We start from the raw sequence: 19,464 nt of genomic DNA on the forward strand, positions 1-19,464 counted from the left end.
CGCCTTTCCTGGAACTCACTTGGTAGCCCAGGCTGGCCTCGAACTCACAGAGATCCGCCTGCCTCTGCCTCCCGAGTGCTGGGATTAAAGGCGTGCGCCACCATCGCCCGGCGAATGCAGAATTTCAACAGAGGAAGTTTTTCACTCACAGTCTCTGGGGTTCAGTTTTATGCCATGTATAGTGGAGTAGTGAAGAATTTGGCACGAGACTTGGTGAATTATGGATTTAAGGAAACCCTACTCTAGAATACTTTTGCCACTCTAGGATTGCAAACATACCAGTATCTGTGAAAAAAATCTTCACACCAATGTTATTTGGACACAGTTGTGCTAACAACTCAAATCTAGTGTATCTTTCAACATTCATTGAGTGCGCATGAATCTTAAAGATGTGGATTGGACCCTCTAAATCAGGTAAGCTAAATTTATTCTATCCAATCTTGTGGGCCTCATCAGTGCTGGATCCAAAATACCAGGTTGGTTAGTGGCCATCTAGTCTTTGATGTTGCCTCAAGGATCAAAAGCATCCAGCTAACTCATCAGTTCCAACGTCGTTCTCTGCACTTCATTGTGCCCCACAGTATAGCCATCAAACCACACCCCTTCAGTACCATCAGTTTCACACTCACAGAAGCAGGGTTAGTTTGTTGGCCACGTTAAAAGCTCACAAACATTTGATCCCCCTCACGGTATTTCTCTATGAGCTCAGACACAGAACTCTAATGCAGAAAGCGTCATCTCTGTCAGCAACTGAATTAGCACGGTGTCTTGCCTATGTCTGGAGGGAACAAACAGCAGCACATCCTTCAGAGGCTCAATTCCATAACTAACAAACCTATCTAGAAGTAGTAGAGGAATTTCATCTACTTCCTCCAATTTCTCAGACTGTTTCTTTCAGCTCCCAATTGCTTGCCTATGACATCTGGTTTTTCCTTTACCTGCATCATAGTAACTTTTGGGTAAACCTTAAGAGGTAGTAGAATGTGAATTTGATATTTATTTCTGTCCATACCAACTCTCATCCCTTCTTTAATGATCAGTAGCTGTTATCCAATTACTGATATCCACCACAAACTTGGCAAACTGTACTGCTTCACATTGATAATGTATTTGGGGTCCTATGAATCAGCATTGATTATCTTCATACACTTCACAACCTGTAAAACTTGTTCCCTCTGAAGTTTTGTTCATCTGCAACCAAATCTCAGAAGACAGGTGGTACCAGGCCAGCATCAGATTCTACTACCAGCATCAGATTCTACTACTAGTGAGCTAAGCTTGTTGAATGCCATCCTCAACCTGTTTGATTTGCCTAGAGTAAGTACTCTGACCTTATATTTTCAACAAGGCAATAGCCCCCTCATCCAGAGCACAGATGGGCTTATGGTCCCTCTTTGGTTGTCTTCTGGTTGGCACCTAGGTAATCTGGCATTTTAGGAGCCACAAGCGTCTTGGTGCCTCAGTGTTTACATAGCACCTTCCTCACTTCCAGTGGTCTGTGGTTTGTTTTAATACTATTTTAAAGAAAGATGATTTTCACAGATGATTGACTAATACAAAGCTCATTTCATTGTATAATTGGGTGTATTTGTCTATATATTCAGCTATTAAAATATAACATAGTTTTATATCATACACAAAGTTAACAAAACATCTGAAAGACTTATTCAATATGAAAAAGACAATCTACAATCTATGCACATGTTTTAGAAATAATGACATCAGACATTGGGCTACAATACTCTTCATAAACATTCATGAAGCCTCACTTGCTGATGAACAAGAAGCATTGATTGTAAAGATAGCCTTTGTCACAAGCCTCAATGACAATATTAACTCAGGCTGCAGGCCATGTAGTTGTAATATTTATGTCACAAGGTTGACTTGGGATATGTTTATTGCATCCTGTTTTTGTTTAATTGATTCTGTGATTATTTCTACAAATTTTATATGTATTTTTTTTCTGAAAAATTTCAGTTTCTAGGCCTGAGATGATAATGTTCCCTAAGTAATTAGAAAGTATTTGATATACTAAAAGGGTTTATGACTTGTCAATCCAAAATTGTCTGTTGGGGCATTTTGTTTATTTTTAGCTGTAAACAGCTGAGAAAAAGCAGGTATAGGGAAGGCCTCTAACCTGCTCTACTCTGGATAACAACTGACCTCCAAACCCTCAAGAGAAAGGTTCTTTATATATGAGAAAGAGAAGGACACCTTACCACCAAAGGCTGAAAATCAGCAAAAATGAACCTGCAGAAACAAACTAACACAAGCCCTGTATTTCATTATTTTCCTCCCACAAATCTCCTGATCACTGTCTATGTTATTAATACATATATTTTGTTGAAAATAAATTTTTCACACAATGTATTCTGATCTCTGTCTCCTCTCTCTCTCAACTCCTCCAAATACTCCCCATCTTCTTACCCACTCGATTCTACTCCTTTCCTTCCTTCCTTCCTTCCTTTCTCTTTAGAAGATAAAGAACAAACAAAACTAGAATTAAAAACCAAAACAAAGACAACACACACCAAACACATGAATATCCAAAACTGTGGAAACCATAAAGAAAAAAAAAACAGCAAAACAAAACAAACAAACAAAAAAAAATGCCCAAACAAAGCAATGTGAGACAAAACATCTACAAAAATACTATTGAATTTGTTAAGTGTTAGGCTTCTACTGCAGGGTGTGGGCCCTACTTTTAACTGTAGTTAATATACTCTGTGAGACCCCATTGGAGGAAACTAATTTTTCCCTTGCAAGCAATTGCTGATTTGAGATAGTTTCTGGGTTAGGGGTGGGAACCTGTGTCCACTCCCTGCTCTCAGCACCAGGACCCCATGTTCCTGGTTCCTGTGCATGCTGTCACGGGCTCCATGAGTTCATATGTGTGCCAGTCCTTCTTTGTCTGGAAGACAATGTTTCTTTGTTGTCATCCATCTGCTCTGGCTCTAAGAATCTTCCTGCCTCCTTTTCTGCATAACTCTTTGAGCCCGGAGGGGAGGTATTCGATGGAGACATCCCAGTTAGGATTGAGTGTGTTCCAAAGTCTCTCACTCTCTTCACATTGTCCAGTTCTGGATCTCTGTGTTAGTTCCCATCTCTAGCAAGAGGAAGCTTCTCTGATGACAGATGAGAGAGGAACTGACTTACAGGTATAGCAGAATGTCATTAGGAGTCATTTTATTGCTATGCTCCTTTAGTAGAACAATAGTATTCCCCTAGGCCCAAAGCTATAATTTATTGTGCCTAGAAAAAAATCCTATTATCTTGCTATTTCTTTACAAATTTTGTTTCTTTGTTCAAATTATATGTATGCTTTCTGCTCTCTTACTTCTTCAAATTTTCATAAGTATATATATGAAAAATTATCATATAAAGCATTAACTACTATATTTTATCTCATGCTCTTTTTAAAGGTGAAGTAAACATCCCATATGTCTTATTAATTTTCTGTTTTCAAAACAGACTATCCAAACCTGGTTAATTTACAAAAGAAAGAGGAGTATGTAGCTGATACTCTGGCAGCTACATCTGGCTAATATCTCATGTTAATTTATAGTATAAAAACAGAGATGACCCAACAGCCAAGTATGGGGGAAGGAAAAAGAGCAGTGGATACTTTATAACAGCAGGTTCAACCTATTCTCCTGATGATTATATTAATCTCTTTTAGATACTTCTTCAATGACTCAACACCTCTCATCATCAGGATACAGCACAGAAAGTCTGACTATAAACTCTGGTAAGGACAGTTGTATTTACATCCCCTGGCCAACTCTTCTTGGTTTCATCATCATGAAATAGGCAAATAGAGTTTTAAGTAATTTCATGATCAAAGATTTGAAATTCTTCAATTGACATGTCTGGACTAAATATATCCTCTAATATTTAGGCAAAATATATTTTGTTTTTCAATGTAGGTGGATCATTTTAAGTTTTCCCACTTATTTGTGTGCTAGTGTTTTAGTAAGTGTGGGCCTCTCTTCAGTTGCCCATGTTTTCATATATAAATACTGAAATCCTGTAAATCTTGCTGAAATGGTTCCTACTGCTTCACACTCATTCCCCCAGGACTCAACTTACTCTATGACAGCTTATTTAGAAAACCTTCCTTGAATAAAATTCTCAATTCCCACCTGTTCCCAGACAAGTTTATACCTTCTTCTAATTACTTCCTCAGGATCCTGTGTTTAGCCAAATTATCCCACTGGACATATTTACTGAATTTCTTGTATTTCTCCCCAAATAGATTATTAGCTCCTTTGGGGGGCAGAAACTGTGGTTTCTATGGCAGAGTGTCCAGCATTTAAAAGAGATGTTAAGTATTTGATAGGCTTGGAAATGAAGATGAGAAAAGGCTGTGAGTCTTAATATTACCCTTGGCCACACCTTATGTGGTCCCTACACTACTTATATTTTCCTTCTAGACTTGTCTTCTTTATTTCCTCACATGGTGTGTTATACATAAGCACAAACAAATATTGTTTTCATTTCTCTATATTGAGGCTGGATCTTTGTAAACTCCCAAACTTATTGGTTTGTACATTTTCTTTTCTTCATTTGTTTTTGGTTGCCTGTACCCTTTCTACAGTATAATTTCCCAAAATATTGTCAAGAAAAGAGTGTAGGGCCCATTATAAAACATGAATACTTTCCCAGAAAATTAGTGGCAAATGTATAAAGAGGCTAATGTTTAAAAATGGTCAGGAGAGACTGTGTAGCTCTGTCACTCCTGGTTTTATTAGTTATTTAAGAGTTTCATGTATGTTTTGTACACAGTCATCCATTTCAAATATTCACAGGAAAAACCTTGTTTGCCTACCTACATGTTTTCCCCATCAAGACAAATATGAACTGTTCCAAATATTCTTGGATGTATGGTCTTCCACAGGCACATCATTAACTCACCAGGGTCTACACTCTTTAAGAAATCTGCCTCTTCTTCTCTGGACAGCTAACAATTTCCACTTGCTTCATGAGTGTGAGTGGGACTTCTTACCCAGCTCCCCACTGCACACTGGAATTTGGTCTGGCTTGGGCTTGCACAGATTGTCTCAGTGCGGCCCTAACCACTCTGAGCTCACATGTGCAGCTGACCTGCTGTGTCCAGAAGACACTCTTTCCCTGTGTTCATTAACTGCCTCTGGCTCTTCCACTCTTCCTACTCATTTTCCCCAGTGATCTCTGAGCCTTGGGAGGAGAGGGTATGTAGTAGGCTTTCTTGGACTGCCAGCTCCCAAATCATGACATGGAGACTTATTATTAATAATGAATGCTCAGCCTTAGCTTAAGCTTATTTCTAGCTTTTTTTTTTTTGTAAACTCAAATTAACCCATTTCTATTAGTCAATATGCTGCCCCAAGGTTCATTTACCTCATGTTTGTGCTATCCATCCTTCTTTCCTACTTCCTCTGTCTGGTTTGCTGGCCCCCAGCTGGCCCATATCTGGCTGGCCCCTGGCTGGCTGGCTCCTCTTTTCTCTTTGTCCACCAGCCCCTCCTCCACCTAGCCATTGGCCATTCAGCTTTTATTACACTATTCAGGTACCTTAGGCAGACAAGGTAAATCAACAACACATCCTTACATAGTTAAACATATACAGCATGAAAAAAGCAACATATCGTTACAGAGTTAAACAAATGCAGCATAAACAAATGCAACACATCTTTACATAGTTAAACAAATATCCTATTCCACAACAGGGGTATGGTATATATGTTGAATTTAGTACAGAAATTTTTTCAGTCTCTTCTCTTCACTTTGACCAGTTGTGAGTCTCTGTGTTAAGCACCATATACTATAAATGGAATGTTTTAGAAGAGAGTTGATATGTATATTGATCTATATGTATAATGATAGTTCATTGGGAGTTGATTCAATACTATGTATATACCTGAAAATAATGGTAGTTCTCCCATAGGACCTATGACCTATCTAGCTATAGTTTTTTTCCACAAGATAATAGTGCAACATTAGGGTTTCATCTTGTAGCATGAGAATTCATTCTACTCAGAAAGTGGTTGGTTGGTCACTCCTTAAGTGTTTGTGCCACTATTGTACCATTGGGTGTGTCTTGCTAGCATAGCCATTATTGTTCCTCACAGAGGATGCAACTGGGTATAACTAATGATTGTTTTTATCCTTTTGTAGTGTGTATAGCACCTTCCAGAACTATGAAAGCTAGCCAGAAAGTATAAAACATCCAGTTAATTATGAGCTTGATTGTTCCATGTTTTATGACTCAGTTACATAGTGTCTTTCATTATCCTATAACAGGACAACAATGCCTTACTAGACACCATAGACTAAGAAAAAAATGCCTAATACCAAGAGTAGGTTGTTTACTTTGGAGTTGTTGCCAGTGAGGTCCCATAAACCCTGAAACATTACAGGTATTTCTATTATCATTGGTTACCCTCTGTGCCATTTTAAGCATAGCAAGATGGCACATGTTGGAAGCTCTGTAAAGATCTACAAGTAATATGTCAATTAATTCATTTAAGTTACACATCACATCCATATTTGCCTCAGATTATTTGACCATAAATCTGTATGTGCAGTGACTCATTGTCTGAGGTGTTTGTTTCGCACCAAAGAAATTGTGTTTTATGGGAGGGCCACAAATGGGGTTTGCCAGCCACTGCCAGGGTCTATGGCATGTAGTTTGCACAGATGCACTAATGAGTAAACACTTCATTGCTGTCACTTGTCTTTTAGGTTATTCTTCTCAAGTTGTCCTCTAATTTCTCATTGACAAATATTGTCTCAATCCTTAAAATCTCTGTGGAATACATTTGATACAAATAGAATGGGTTCCAAATTTAGGATACTGTAAAGCATAGTAATTATCATGAACATGTTGAATGGTTTTCTTGAATTGTAGCATATCTTAACATAAATCTTACATTTATTTCCTTAAGTAAGCCAGTTAATGACAACTCATTTAATGTTATCAGTATAGTCAACTTTACTTATTAATTTTCTTCTTTAATTATACTCAAGGTTGGTTTTGAATATGACTACCATACCTGGGGGTCCTATTCTAGCTACTCAGGTAGACTTTGAAGATTGGTAACCTATTTGTTGCTCAGCGTGTTTATGATACACAGTACTATAAATTTAATATATTTGCAATTCCCCTTTGTATTTTTATTAAACTATCTACTTATTTTCCCATTCTTTTCTGACTGACAGGTTCATTTCTCTTATATGTGTTTCTGTTGCTAATATCTGTAATTCAATAGTCAGAGAAACTAGAAATTAGTTTGTTCCATTTTTTGGCAGAATGTGTTTACTTCTACCTTCATTTTGCTTTAGTCAAAGGAAAACACACTTTCTAGATGATTTATTTGCAGAGTAAAAGCGAGTTTCAAAATTACAATTAATAGAGGTGCTCACCTGCTCATCATAGATGCTTATGTCAATGCAAGGCCATTTCCACATCGCTTTTGTGCACTGAAATCTTTTCATAGCATCCAAATTCAGGTCAATGTTTTCCTTACTCAGTTTTGCTATTTATTTGAGAAATACTTAGGCTTTATGGACATGTGAAAGAATTTTGACATTAAAATTGGATGGCAATTTTATAAGCAATTAAATATTGTGATGTAATATTGGTGACCAGAGAGACACCTCCCAACACTTTTTTTTGCAGATATCAATCCACTAGCTGTCCTGAGTCAGGGCAGCTGCTTTGGTCTGGAGCATTCTGGTCCTGCATGTTCTTTAGGCACTCTTGACATGCCACATCTTCATCTTTGTATAACAAACATATCCTCTGCTAAGAGCTCTATAAACTGTCCTGGGCTTTCTATAGTTTCTGGTTAGAAATAATTCTTATTGACAAGGTGTGAACCTGATTGGATCTTCCCAGTCCTAGCTTTGGGAACTGTCATATTTCCTTACCATCCTTCTTAGAGCAACAAAGCTTTCCTTCAGAACTGAGGAAGGAAAGCTATGACAGTTTCTATACTTGTTGGTCATGACAGAGACTCTCAGAATTGTTTGTTAAATTTGAGCAGTAGTTACTGATGATGGTAGAAATATGGTGACTATCCTAAATTCTGAGTCTCATATATAAATACTCAGCTTTGTTTATTGTTTCTACTGCATCATGCCTGTCATTATACCAAGAACACAACTAATTAGATAATCTAAACACACTTATTTTTGTTGTTTTTGTCTCTACATTCAGACACTTATTATCTCTACCACAAAGGTTAGCCAGCTTTCCTTCCTTCTAACCTTGGCCCCCCACACTCAGAGACAATTATCCTTTGAAGGATACCTACCTGGACTGTCTGAATGCTGAGTACAGCATGTGTGGCATGTGTGGTGGCGTATGGGGCACCTGCCTGGCTGCCTTTTTCCTAGTAATTCACATTATTCCCATCAATTCCCACCCTGCAATTTCTTCTTACTTAAAAATCTTGATTCAACTGCGCCAATAAATGATTTTAATTTTCTTTCTTGGGTTGGTACTTATACATTAAATTGTCCTTGCTACAATTTTATTGTGTTTGTTTTCATATCCTGTCGTACCTTCTGCAGAACCATTATATTACAAAAGCTTAAGGATTGAGATATCGTCTTCTATTTTCCTTTAAAATCATTAAGGCCTTTAGTGATGTAAAAATTCTGCTTCTCTTCTCCTCCTTTGCTTCACTAAAGGAGAAGATGCAAATATTCTCCCTCTAGGGAAGTTGTGGAATGCATTTTTTCAGTGACTAATGATTTGTACTACTTTGGGCTTAATGGTCCATCTAAATCTATTAACTGATAGCAGGAGGAAAAGAGTGCCAGTGGAAAGCTGCAAGGGATAGTCCAGAATAGAAGAAAATTCTTCTTCTAGGGGACAAGTATGAACTAGAGAAGGGGACCAAGAAATAATGGGGTCTGTATTAGGGATACCAAAGGTAGGTAGGAAGGAGAATGATTCAAATGTGAAGGCTCAGACACAGCTGTAAGCCTGACCTAGTAAAAGGCCAGTAGATGCCATAGTCTTCAGCTTAGAAAATGCAACCATACTCACTACAAGTTCTTAGCAGAGCTGACCTCCTTGCCTTTGCCAAGGAAGTGTATTTGACTTTGAAAACACTGGATATCTATGAGCTGTCATCCATTTCTGCTGCCCTTCTAGGCCATGGATACTATCTATGTGAATCATGGTTTTGTCATATGGTGTCTGTATACCATTTCTGAGGTTCTTCCTTCAACCCAGATTTCAGATTATATCTGCATATCTACTCAAATGTTAGAGACATTTTAAAATTAGTACATCCCAAGTTAGCCTCTGCTCTTCCCCTACTTACATGACATCAGTATCCACATAATTTGAGCCATACATCCAGAAATCATTCCAGACATACTTGTATGAAATAGCCAAAAAAAAAATTAACAGAGAACTTTAGAAAGGTAAAAGCATAGTTACAGAAACTACCAATAACATTGTAATGTGTCTAAAATAATGACAATGGGAAATTAGAGCCTATTCCTAGGCCTGATAGAGATAGGAGTATGTAAAGGGGAGTGGCAGGGAAGACAGTGAGGGGTGTGGAGATGTAACTGCATGTATACATGACGTCCAACTAAGAGCTATGGTGATCTCTCAGCACAATGGGGATGCTGGCAGAAACAGTCTCCCATAGTCACTTTCTCTGGCTCCTTAGAACCCCTGTGCTTTTCTGAAAGCTTAAGAAATAAAGGAAAAACAATGATCCTGTTGATGTAATCTTAGAGATTGTCCTAGGACATAGAGCAGTTTAGGAAAGGATGAGGAGGAATCCAGGCAGATAAGAAAAGAAAGCAATGATAGTCAGGTATATTTCAACTCCTATTTGATTGTTTCATGGGAGTTTGTTTCTAACTTCCCTGTAATTCTCAGCCTTTTCTTAGAGCAAAGTCATAGAAATTTGCTAAGAATATGAAACACTTCACAAAGCAGAGATTAGAGAGAGAATTATCCAGAAACTTCCAGATTGGAATATGTACAGGCTGATTTTGTGTGTCAGCTTAACACAAACTAGAGTCAGAGAGGAAGTAGACTCAGTTGAGGAAATGCCTTGATGAGATCCAGCTCTAAGGCATTTTCTCATTTAATAATAAATGGGGGAAAGGTCCAGTCCTTTGTGAGTGGTGCCATCCCTGGGTTGGTGGCCCTGGGTTCTATAAGAAAGTGGGCTGAGCAAGCCATAGGAAGCAAGCTAGTAGGTAGCATCCCTCCATGACCATTGCATCAGCTCCTGCCTCCAGAATCCTGCCCTGTGTGAGTTCCTGTCCTGACTTCCTTCAGTGATGAACAGCAATGTGGAGTATAAGCCAAATAAACACTTTGCTCCCCGACTTGTTTTTTGGTCATGGTGCTTCATCACAACAATAGAAACCCTAACTATATCAGAATAGTAGCTGTTGACTTGAACGCTTTGTCTAGAGGTTGTACACAGGGAAGCTTGGAGAGTGATTGCCTTCACCTCTCTCACACTCAGAAGCCAGCATTCTTTCTGGCTTGTTCAGTTCTTTGTGAGCATGAAGCATTTCTTGAACACCCACTCTGCAGTGCTTCTTCACTCACACACTGACACAAAATCAAATGTTTTACTTTGGCTCCATTATCTTTTCATCAAAATACTTTGAAGGAAAAAATGATTGACAGCACCAGGTTAATTTGGTTGAGGACAAACGATCTTCAAAGCACAGTTGCCTCTCCCTGAGCTGGCTCAACAGTTTGCAATATTGAATTCATAAATCGAGTTACTTCTATCTCTGACTGACTTTCCTTGGAAGTAGATATTATTCTCTTTCTTTTTACATAATCAATTATGGATTAAAGTAGGTAACATGGGTTGTTTGCTGTCGATCAATTTCTGTATAAAACTACAAGAGGGGGGAATCATGAAGAAGAGAGTCAAGATTTTCTGCTAAATAAATGATCTGCTAAGAAATTCTAAAATCACTTCTTCTTCTGGCTCCCAGAAAACTACATTGACCTCCCTGCAAGTTGCTGTGGAAATTCTAAACCGTGATATCAGCCAGCTTAGATTTTGAAAGACGATTTTATTTATTTATTTATTTATTTATTTATTTATTTATTTATTTATTTATGTGTGTGTGTTCTTACTGTACAGTCCTTGCTAGCTTAGAGCTCTCAGTGATTCAACTGCCTCTCCCTCCCAAGACCAGTTTTCAGAAAAAATGCAGGATCCTGTATTACCTCTACATAACAGATATCTAGTTTTCCAACTTTCTTATGACTTTTTTATAAGCCTAAGTTCTCCTTCTACAGTCTTTTTGAGCAAAGATCAACCAGACCAAGGCATAACATTAGTAATAAGTAGGTTTTTCATGAATGCTACTATTATTTTTAGAAATTCAATCCTATTTCTAATATTATATAATATGTTTGACCCCTGGCTTTATAACTGTCAAACCAACAAAGTAAACCAAAATCATAGTTTACATAGTACATGCTTACCTCTCTTAAATATTGAGAGCCAGAGGAGCAATCAGAACTTTTAAATTTTAGAACCAGTGAGTGACCTGCCTGCCAGCAGAAGTACATCCCTCTGCTGTGGGATGTTCTGTATGCTGTGAATGTGTTGCTCTGATTGATTGATAAATAAAAGGCTGATTGGCCAGTAGTGAGGTAGGAAGTATAGGCTGGGTAAGTAGACAAGGAGAATTCTGGGAAGAGGAAGGCTGAGTCAGGAGATGCCAGTTGGCCGTCCAGGGAGCAGCATGTAATGGCACACAGGTAAAGCCATGGAACACATGGAGACATATAGATTAACAGAAATGGGCTGAGTTTAAGTGTAAGAGCTAGTCAGTGGTAGGCCTGAGCTAATGGCTGGGCAGTTTTAATTAATATAAGCCTCTGTGTGTTTACTTGGGTCTGAGGAGCTGTGAACTGGGTGGGACAGAAAAACTTTCAGCTACACCCCTCCCTGGAGTCTGTCTCCTGTGACCCTTCCCCAGGCCCACACCATCCCAGCTTGTCCCTGGCCTTCTGCTGCTGAGTCCTGCCCCTATCCCTGTCAGACTTCTGCCACTGAGGTATAGACCACACCAGCTACAACTGGTAAGTGACCCTCCTGTCCTATGACCTTTCCCCTCTCACCTTAGCATCAGCCCCACAAATGGGCCCTGTCCCCAACTCTGGAGGAATCCCTCTGATCTTATATAGCCCTCCCCAATCAATGAAACAGTGAGTGACCTAACTGCTGGGGAAAGAGCACCCTTCCCTGGAACTGGATTGCTGCCACCCCCTGGAGTCTGCTTCTCTTGCTCCCCCAAGACATATACTGCCACTCAACTCCTCCTACCTCATCATCCTCCCAAGGGCCAGCCCTTCTCCAGAACTCAGGCAGACTTCATAGACTCAGACACAGCCTACACCAGTTGGAAGAACAGAATCCATCGGCCCAGGTACAGTCCACATCAGTTGGAAGAATAGCCAAGTAGCTATACCAGGGTTTAGGCTGGTCCTAGGTGCTGTGGATATCTGTATGCCCTGAATGTGTTGATTTGATTGATTGGTAAATAAAATGCTGATTGACCAGTAGCCAGGCAGGAAGTATAGGTGGGACAAAGAGAGAGGAGAATTCTGGGAACAGGAGGGCTGATTCAAGAGACACTTCCAGCTGCCACCATGAGAAGCAACATATAAAGATACCAGTAAGCCATGAGCCATGTGTCAAGGTATAGATTAATAGAAATGGGTCAATTTAAGATATAAGAATTAGATAGCAAGAAGCCTGAGCCTGTGTTTATTTGAGTCTGAATGGCTGCGGGCCCAGGCAGGACTGGAGATAATTCCTGCTACGCCTAGGTTCCCCAGAAGAAGACTCAGGCTTTATAGAAGGCCAGGCCAGATCTAGAGACCCCAAAAGATTTTGCTTTACCAGCTCCACAGAAATTATGTCTCAGTTCTGAACATTTATGTCCCAAATAAAAGGGCACCCACATTTGTAAAAGAAACATTACTAAAGCTTAAATCACATATTGAACACCACACATTAATAGTAGGAGACATCAATACCCTACCCTCACCAATTCACAGGTCATCCAGATAGAAATCAAACAGAGAAATAACAAAATTAACCAGCGTTATGACTTAAATGGACCTAAAAGATATCTACAGAACATTTCACATAAACATCAAAGAATATACCCTCTTCTCAGTACCTCATGGAACCTTCTCCAAAACTGACCATATACTTGGTCACAAAGAAGCCTTTATAAATACAAAATAACTGGAATAACACGCTGTATTTCATCAGATCATCATGGACTAAAGTTGGAATTCAACAACAACAACACAAACTTCAGAAAGTCTACAAACTCATAGAAACTGAACAACTCTACTGAGTTACCACTGGGTCAAGGAAGATATATAGAAAGAAATTAATGACTTCCTAAAATTTGATGAAAATGAATGCACAACATATCCAAATGTATGGGACACAATGAAAGCGGTGCTAAGAGGAAAGTGCCTACATAAAGAATTTGGAGAGATCTCATACTAACAACTTAACATCACACCTGAAAGCTCTAGAACAAAAAGAAGCAGGCAACCCCCCCCCCCCACCAAGAGGAACTGAAGGTAGGAAATAAACTGAGGGCTGAAATCAATAAAATAGAAACAAACAGAATAATACAAAGAATCAATGAAACAAAGAGTTGGTTCTTTGAGAAAATCAACAAGATAAACAAACCTTTATCCAAACTAACTAAAAGGCAGAGAGAAAATATCCGAATTAGCAAAATCAGAAATGAAAAGGGAATGTAACAATAGACACTGAGGAAATTCAATCATTAGGTCATACTTCAATAACCTGCACTCCTCAAAATTAAAAAATCTAAAAGAAATGGACAAATTTCTTGATATGCATTTCTCTGATGGCTAAGGATGGTGAACATTTGTTTTTCTCTCTGCCATTTGAGATTTTTCTGTTGAAATTCTCAATTTAGGACTGTGCCCCATTTTTTTCAATTGGATCAATTGGTTTTATGATGACTATTTTCTTGAGTTCTTGATAGATACCACATACCAAAATCAAACCAAGATCAGATAAACAATTTAAATAGACCTATATCCCCAAAGGAAATAGAAGTCATTAAGTCTCCCAACCAAAAAATAATCCAAAGACAGGTGGTTTCAGTGCAGAATTCTACCAGACTTTCAAAAAAGAGCTAATACTAGTATTCTTTAAATTATACTACAACATAGAAATAGAAGGAACATTGACAAATTCTTTCTATGAGGCTACAGTTACCCTGATATCCAAACCACACAAAGACTCAACAAAGAGAATTACAGACCAATGTCTCTCATAAACATAGATGCAAAAATACTCAAGATACTGACAAGCTAAATCCAAGAACATATAAAAATATCATCTACCACAATCAATTGGGATTCATCTCAGAGATGCAGGGATAGTTCAACATACAAAATTCTGTCAATGTAATGCACCATATAAACAAACTGAAAGAAAAAAATAAACCACATGATCATCTCATTAGATGCTGAATAAACCATTGACAAAATCCAACACCCCTTTATGATAAAAGTCTTGGAAAGATCAAGGATACAAAGAATGTACCTAAATATAATAAAGGAATATACAGCAACCTGATAGCCAACATCAAATTAATTGAAGAGAAACTCAAAGCAATTCCACTAAAGTCAGGAACAAGACAAGGCTGTCCAATCTCTATTCAATATAGTACTCAAAGTTCTAGGTTGAGCAATAAGACATCAAAAGGAGATTAAGGGGATACAAATTGGAAAAGAAAAAGACTATTGCTATTTGCAGATGACATGATAGTATATATAAGTGACCCCAAAAATTATACCAGAGAACTCCTACAACTGATAAACACCTTTGGCAAAGTGGCTGGATACAAGATTAACTCAGAAAAACCAGTAGCCCTCTTATATATAGATTTTAATAGGGCTGAGAAAGAAATCAGGGAAACAGCACCATTCACAACAGCCCAAACAATATAAACAATGTCAGGGTAACTAACCAAACATGTGAAACACCTATATGATAAGAACTTCAAGTCTTTGAAGAAAGAAATTCGAGATGATAGCAGAAGATGGAAAGATCTCCATGCTCATGCATCAGGAGGATTAACATAGTGAAAGTGGCCATCTTACCAAAATCAATCTAAAGATTCAATGTAATTCCCATCAAAATTCCAACACAGTTCTTTACAGACCTTGAAAGAACAATACTCAACTTCATAAAGGAAAACAAAAAAACACAGGATAGCTAAAACAATCCTGTACAATAAAGGAACTGCTGGAGGTATCATTATCCCTGATCTCAAGCTGTACTACAGAGTAATAGTAATTAAAATAGCTTGGTATTGGCTTAAAAACAGACTGATGGATCAATATAATTGAATTGAAGGCCCAGACAAATCCACACACCTATGGACATCAGATTTTTGACGAAGAAGCCAAAATTATACAATAGAAAATAGCAAGAATCGTCAACAAATGGTGCTGGCATAACCAGGTGTTGGCATATAAAAGAATGCAAATAAATCCATATCTATCACCTTGTACAAAACTCAAATCTGCCCAGCAATGGTGGCGCACGCCTTTAATCCCAGCACTCAACTTGGGAGGCAGAGCCAGGCAGATCTCTGTGAGTTCGAGGCTAGACTGGGCTACCAAGTGAGTTCCAGGAAAGGCACAAAGCTACACAGAGAAACCCTATCTTGAAAAACAAAACAAAACAAACAAAAACTCAAGTCCAAGTGGATCAAAGACCTCAATATAAATTCAGTTTCTCTGAACCCTATAGAAGCTAAAGTGGGAAATTTCCTTGATTTCATTGGCATGGGAGACAACTTCCTGAATAGGATATCAGTAGCACAGACACTAAGATTGACAATTAATAAATAAAACCTCATGAAACTGAAAATCTTCTAAAAGGCAGAGGACACTGTCAATAAGTCTAAACATCAGCCTACAGAAAAGATCTTTACCAACCCCACATTTGACAGAGGGCTGATCTGAAAAATATATAAAGAACTCAAAAAACTACTCATCATAAAACCAATTGATCCAATTGAAAAAATGGGGCACAGTCCTAAATTGAGAATGTTCAACAGAAAAATCTCAAATGACAGAGAGAAAAACAAATGTTCACCATCCTTAGCCATCAGAGAAATGCAAAGCAAAAGGACTCTGAGATTTCATCTCACACCTTCAGAATGGTAAAGATCAAAAACACAATGGCAGCTTATGCTGGAAAAGATGTGTAGCAAGGAAAACATTCTCCATTGCTGGTGAGAGTGAAATTTTTACAAACACTTTGGAAATCAATATGATGATTTCTCAGAAAATTGGAAATCAATCTACCTCAAGACCCAGCTATACCACTTGGGTATATACCCAAATGATGCTCAATCATACAACAAGGACAGTTGCTCAACTATGTTCATACTGCTTTATTTGTGATAGCTAGAATCTGGAAACAACCTAGATTCCCCTCAACCAAAGAATGGATAAAAAAAAAAAAATGTGGCACATTTACACAATGTAGTATTACTTGGTGTTAAAAACAATGACATTATGGAATTTGCAGGCAAATGGGTGGAACTATGTTGCACAAATCATAACTGGTTTTAATATAAAAAACCTGGAGACAGATAACAGAGTGAAAGCTGAAAGATCAGAGAAGCAGAGCAAGCCACAGCCACCACCTCTTACCTCACCAACTCCTCAGCCTGAAAGAGCATGAAATTCTGTCCCTTCCTACCTCACATTCCTTTCTCTGCCCAGCAATATCACTTCCTGTTTCAACCTTCCTTGTGCTGGGATTAAAGGTGTGTGATCTCAAATGCTGGAATTAAAGGTGTGTGCCACTACTTGACTGTTTCTCTTTTAGACTAGATTAATCTCATGTAGCCCAGTGTGGTTTTGAACTCACAGAAAACCAGACAGATCTCTGTCTCTGCCTTCATAGTGCTAAGTTTATGGTGTGTGCCACCACTGTCTGGTCTCTATGATCAGTCTAGTGCCTTGGTCTGTCTTCTGATCTTCAGGCAAATTTTTCACCACAGAACTAGAAAAAACTCATCCCGAGTGAGGTAACCCAGACCCAGAAAGACAAACATGGTGTGTACTCACTTATAAGTGGATTTTTACAGTAAAGGATAATCATGTTGTAATCCACAGACTTAGAGAGGCTAGGTAACTAGGAGGGCCCAAGCGGGGATGTATGGCTCTCCCTGGGAAGGGAAAATAGGAGAGATCTCCTGGGTGGACTGGGAGCTGGTCGGACTGGGAACTGGTCGCATTGGGGAGTGGATGGAGGGGGAGAGTACTGAAAGAGATGACTGGCAACGGGACATTTTGGGGGCAAGCAGAAACTTGATGCACGAGAAATTCCTAAGAATCTCCAAGTATGACCCCAGCTAAGACTCCTAGCAGTAGTGGTTATATATGCTGAGCTGGCCATCTCCTGTGATCACATTGGTGACTACCCCAATTATCATTACAGAGCCTTCATACAGTAATGATGGAAACAGATGCAGAAACCCACAGCCAAACATTAGGTCTAACTTTGGGAATCCTACTGAAGAGAGGGAGAAGGGATTGTAGGAGCCAGAAGAGTCAAAGACATTACACTAAACCCCTCGGAAACAGCTAGCCTGGTTCATAGGAACTCACAGAGTCTGAACCAATACCCAGGAAGCCTTCATGAGACTGCCCTAGGCCCTCTACATGTATATGACAGCTGTGAAGCTTTGCCTACTTGGGGGACTCCTGACAATGGGAGCAGAGGCTGTTCCTAATGCTTTGGCTCGCTCTTGAGAAACTATTCTTCATAAGGTTGTCTTGCCCAGCATTAATACAAGGGAAGGTGCTTAGTCTTACTACAACTTGATATACCATGGTTTTTTTCATATCCATGAGAAGCCTGCCCTTTCCTAAACAGTAACAGAGGAGGAGTGAATTTAAGGAGAAGAGAAGGGAGAGCAAATTGCAGTGAGAATGTAAAAAAAATTTTTTTAATTCTAATGAAAAATATAACTTTTTTATATTATAACATCATTTCCTCTTCTTTTTTCTTCTTTTAAGTCCTTCCATGTGCCCTACCTAGTTTTCTTTCAAATTTATATTCTCTGTTCCTTTAATTTTTGTTAAATGAATGAATATATACATATATTATATAAATATATGCTATATTTATATACATTATATTTATATGTAATATAAATACATATTCCTAAATATATAAATATAACCCAATCAGTCCATATAATGTGACTTGCATGTATATGTTTTCAGGGCTGACCATTTGATACTAGATAAAATTTTTAAAAATTAAACTAGAAAGTAGAAGAAACAAGAAGCATCAGCAATCTTCCAAGGCCAGATAACTATCTGTAAAACATCATCCATAATAATTATGGTCTTTAATTTGCTGCAGTCATAATGCTAACAAAAATTCAGCGCTAAAAATAATATGGGTGAGATGTATTCATGATTGGACGCACAGAGACAGAACCTTTGATGTGTACCTGCCACATGCATGAAGCTCTCCAACCCTGTTGTAACATCATGACAGTTCAGAATAAAATAGGTTAGATAACATTGTTATATGATATTTTGTTTGTGTTCTGACAAATAAAGCTTGCCTGGAGATCACAGGGCAGAGTTAGACACAAGTTGACCTTAGGGGCCAGGCAGTGGTGGCACACACCTTCAATCCCAGAACTAGGGAGGAGGAAGCAAGAAAGATCAGAAGTTCAAGGCCACCCTGGGATACATGAGACTGAACCTATCTAAAAGAGAAACAGAGCCAGGTGGTGGTGATTTACACCTTTAATCCCAGCACTAGGGAGGTAGAGACAGTAATATGAGGATAGAGAGAGTATCCACCCCTTTTAGTCTGAGAATTCGTAGAGATAAGAAGTCTCAAGTGGCTGGCTGCTCTGATAATCTGATCTTTCAGCTTTCACCCTAACATCTGACTCAGGGTTTTTATTGATTAAGACTAATTAGGATCGTGCCTGATAACATCAGTCATTTTTTTTTTCTCTCCTAGATTCAGAAACACCCCACCTTCCTCCTGCCCTCAGTATAAGTTTGTGATCAAATATTTCTTTCTGTCAATGCTATTAGTAAAAAGTGGACTCTAGCTAGAGTTTTCCTGCCTGGCCCAAGGTCAGGACAACTCTTTCTTACCCGCCAGTCCCGCAGCCACTCAGACCCAGGCAAGCAAACACACAGAGTCTTATATTACTTATAAACTATATGGCTGTGGCAGGCCTTCTTGCTAGCTGTTCTTATATCTTAAATTAACCCATTTCTATTAGTCTATAAGTTACCACATGGCTCATGGCTTCCCGGTACCTTACGTCTTGCTTGTTATGGCAGTGGCTGTCAGCGTCTCTCTGCCTCAGCCTTCCACCTCCCAGCATTCTCCTCTCTGC

General features: G+C 38.7%; 1 pseudogene; it reads right to left on the minus strand.

The window, feature by feature from the left end:
• Positions 1–226: 226 nt before the first annotated feature.
• Positions 227–1,432, minus strand: LOC114690127 (annotated as a pseudogene).
• Between the last annotated feature and the right edge of the window lie 18,032 nt (positions 1,433–19,464).

Source organism: Peromyscus leucopus, chromosome 5 (assembly GCF_004664715.2).
Source record: "Peromyscus leucopus breed LL Stock chromosome 5, UCI_PerLeu_2.1, whole genome shotgun sequence".
Lineage (NCBI taxonomy): Eukaryota > Metazoa > Chordata > Mammalia > Rodentia > Cricetidae > Peromyscus > Peromyscus leucopus.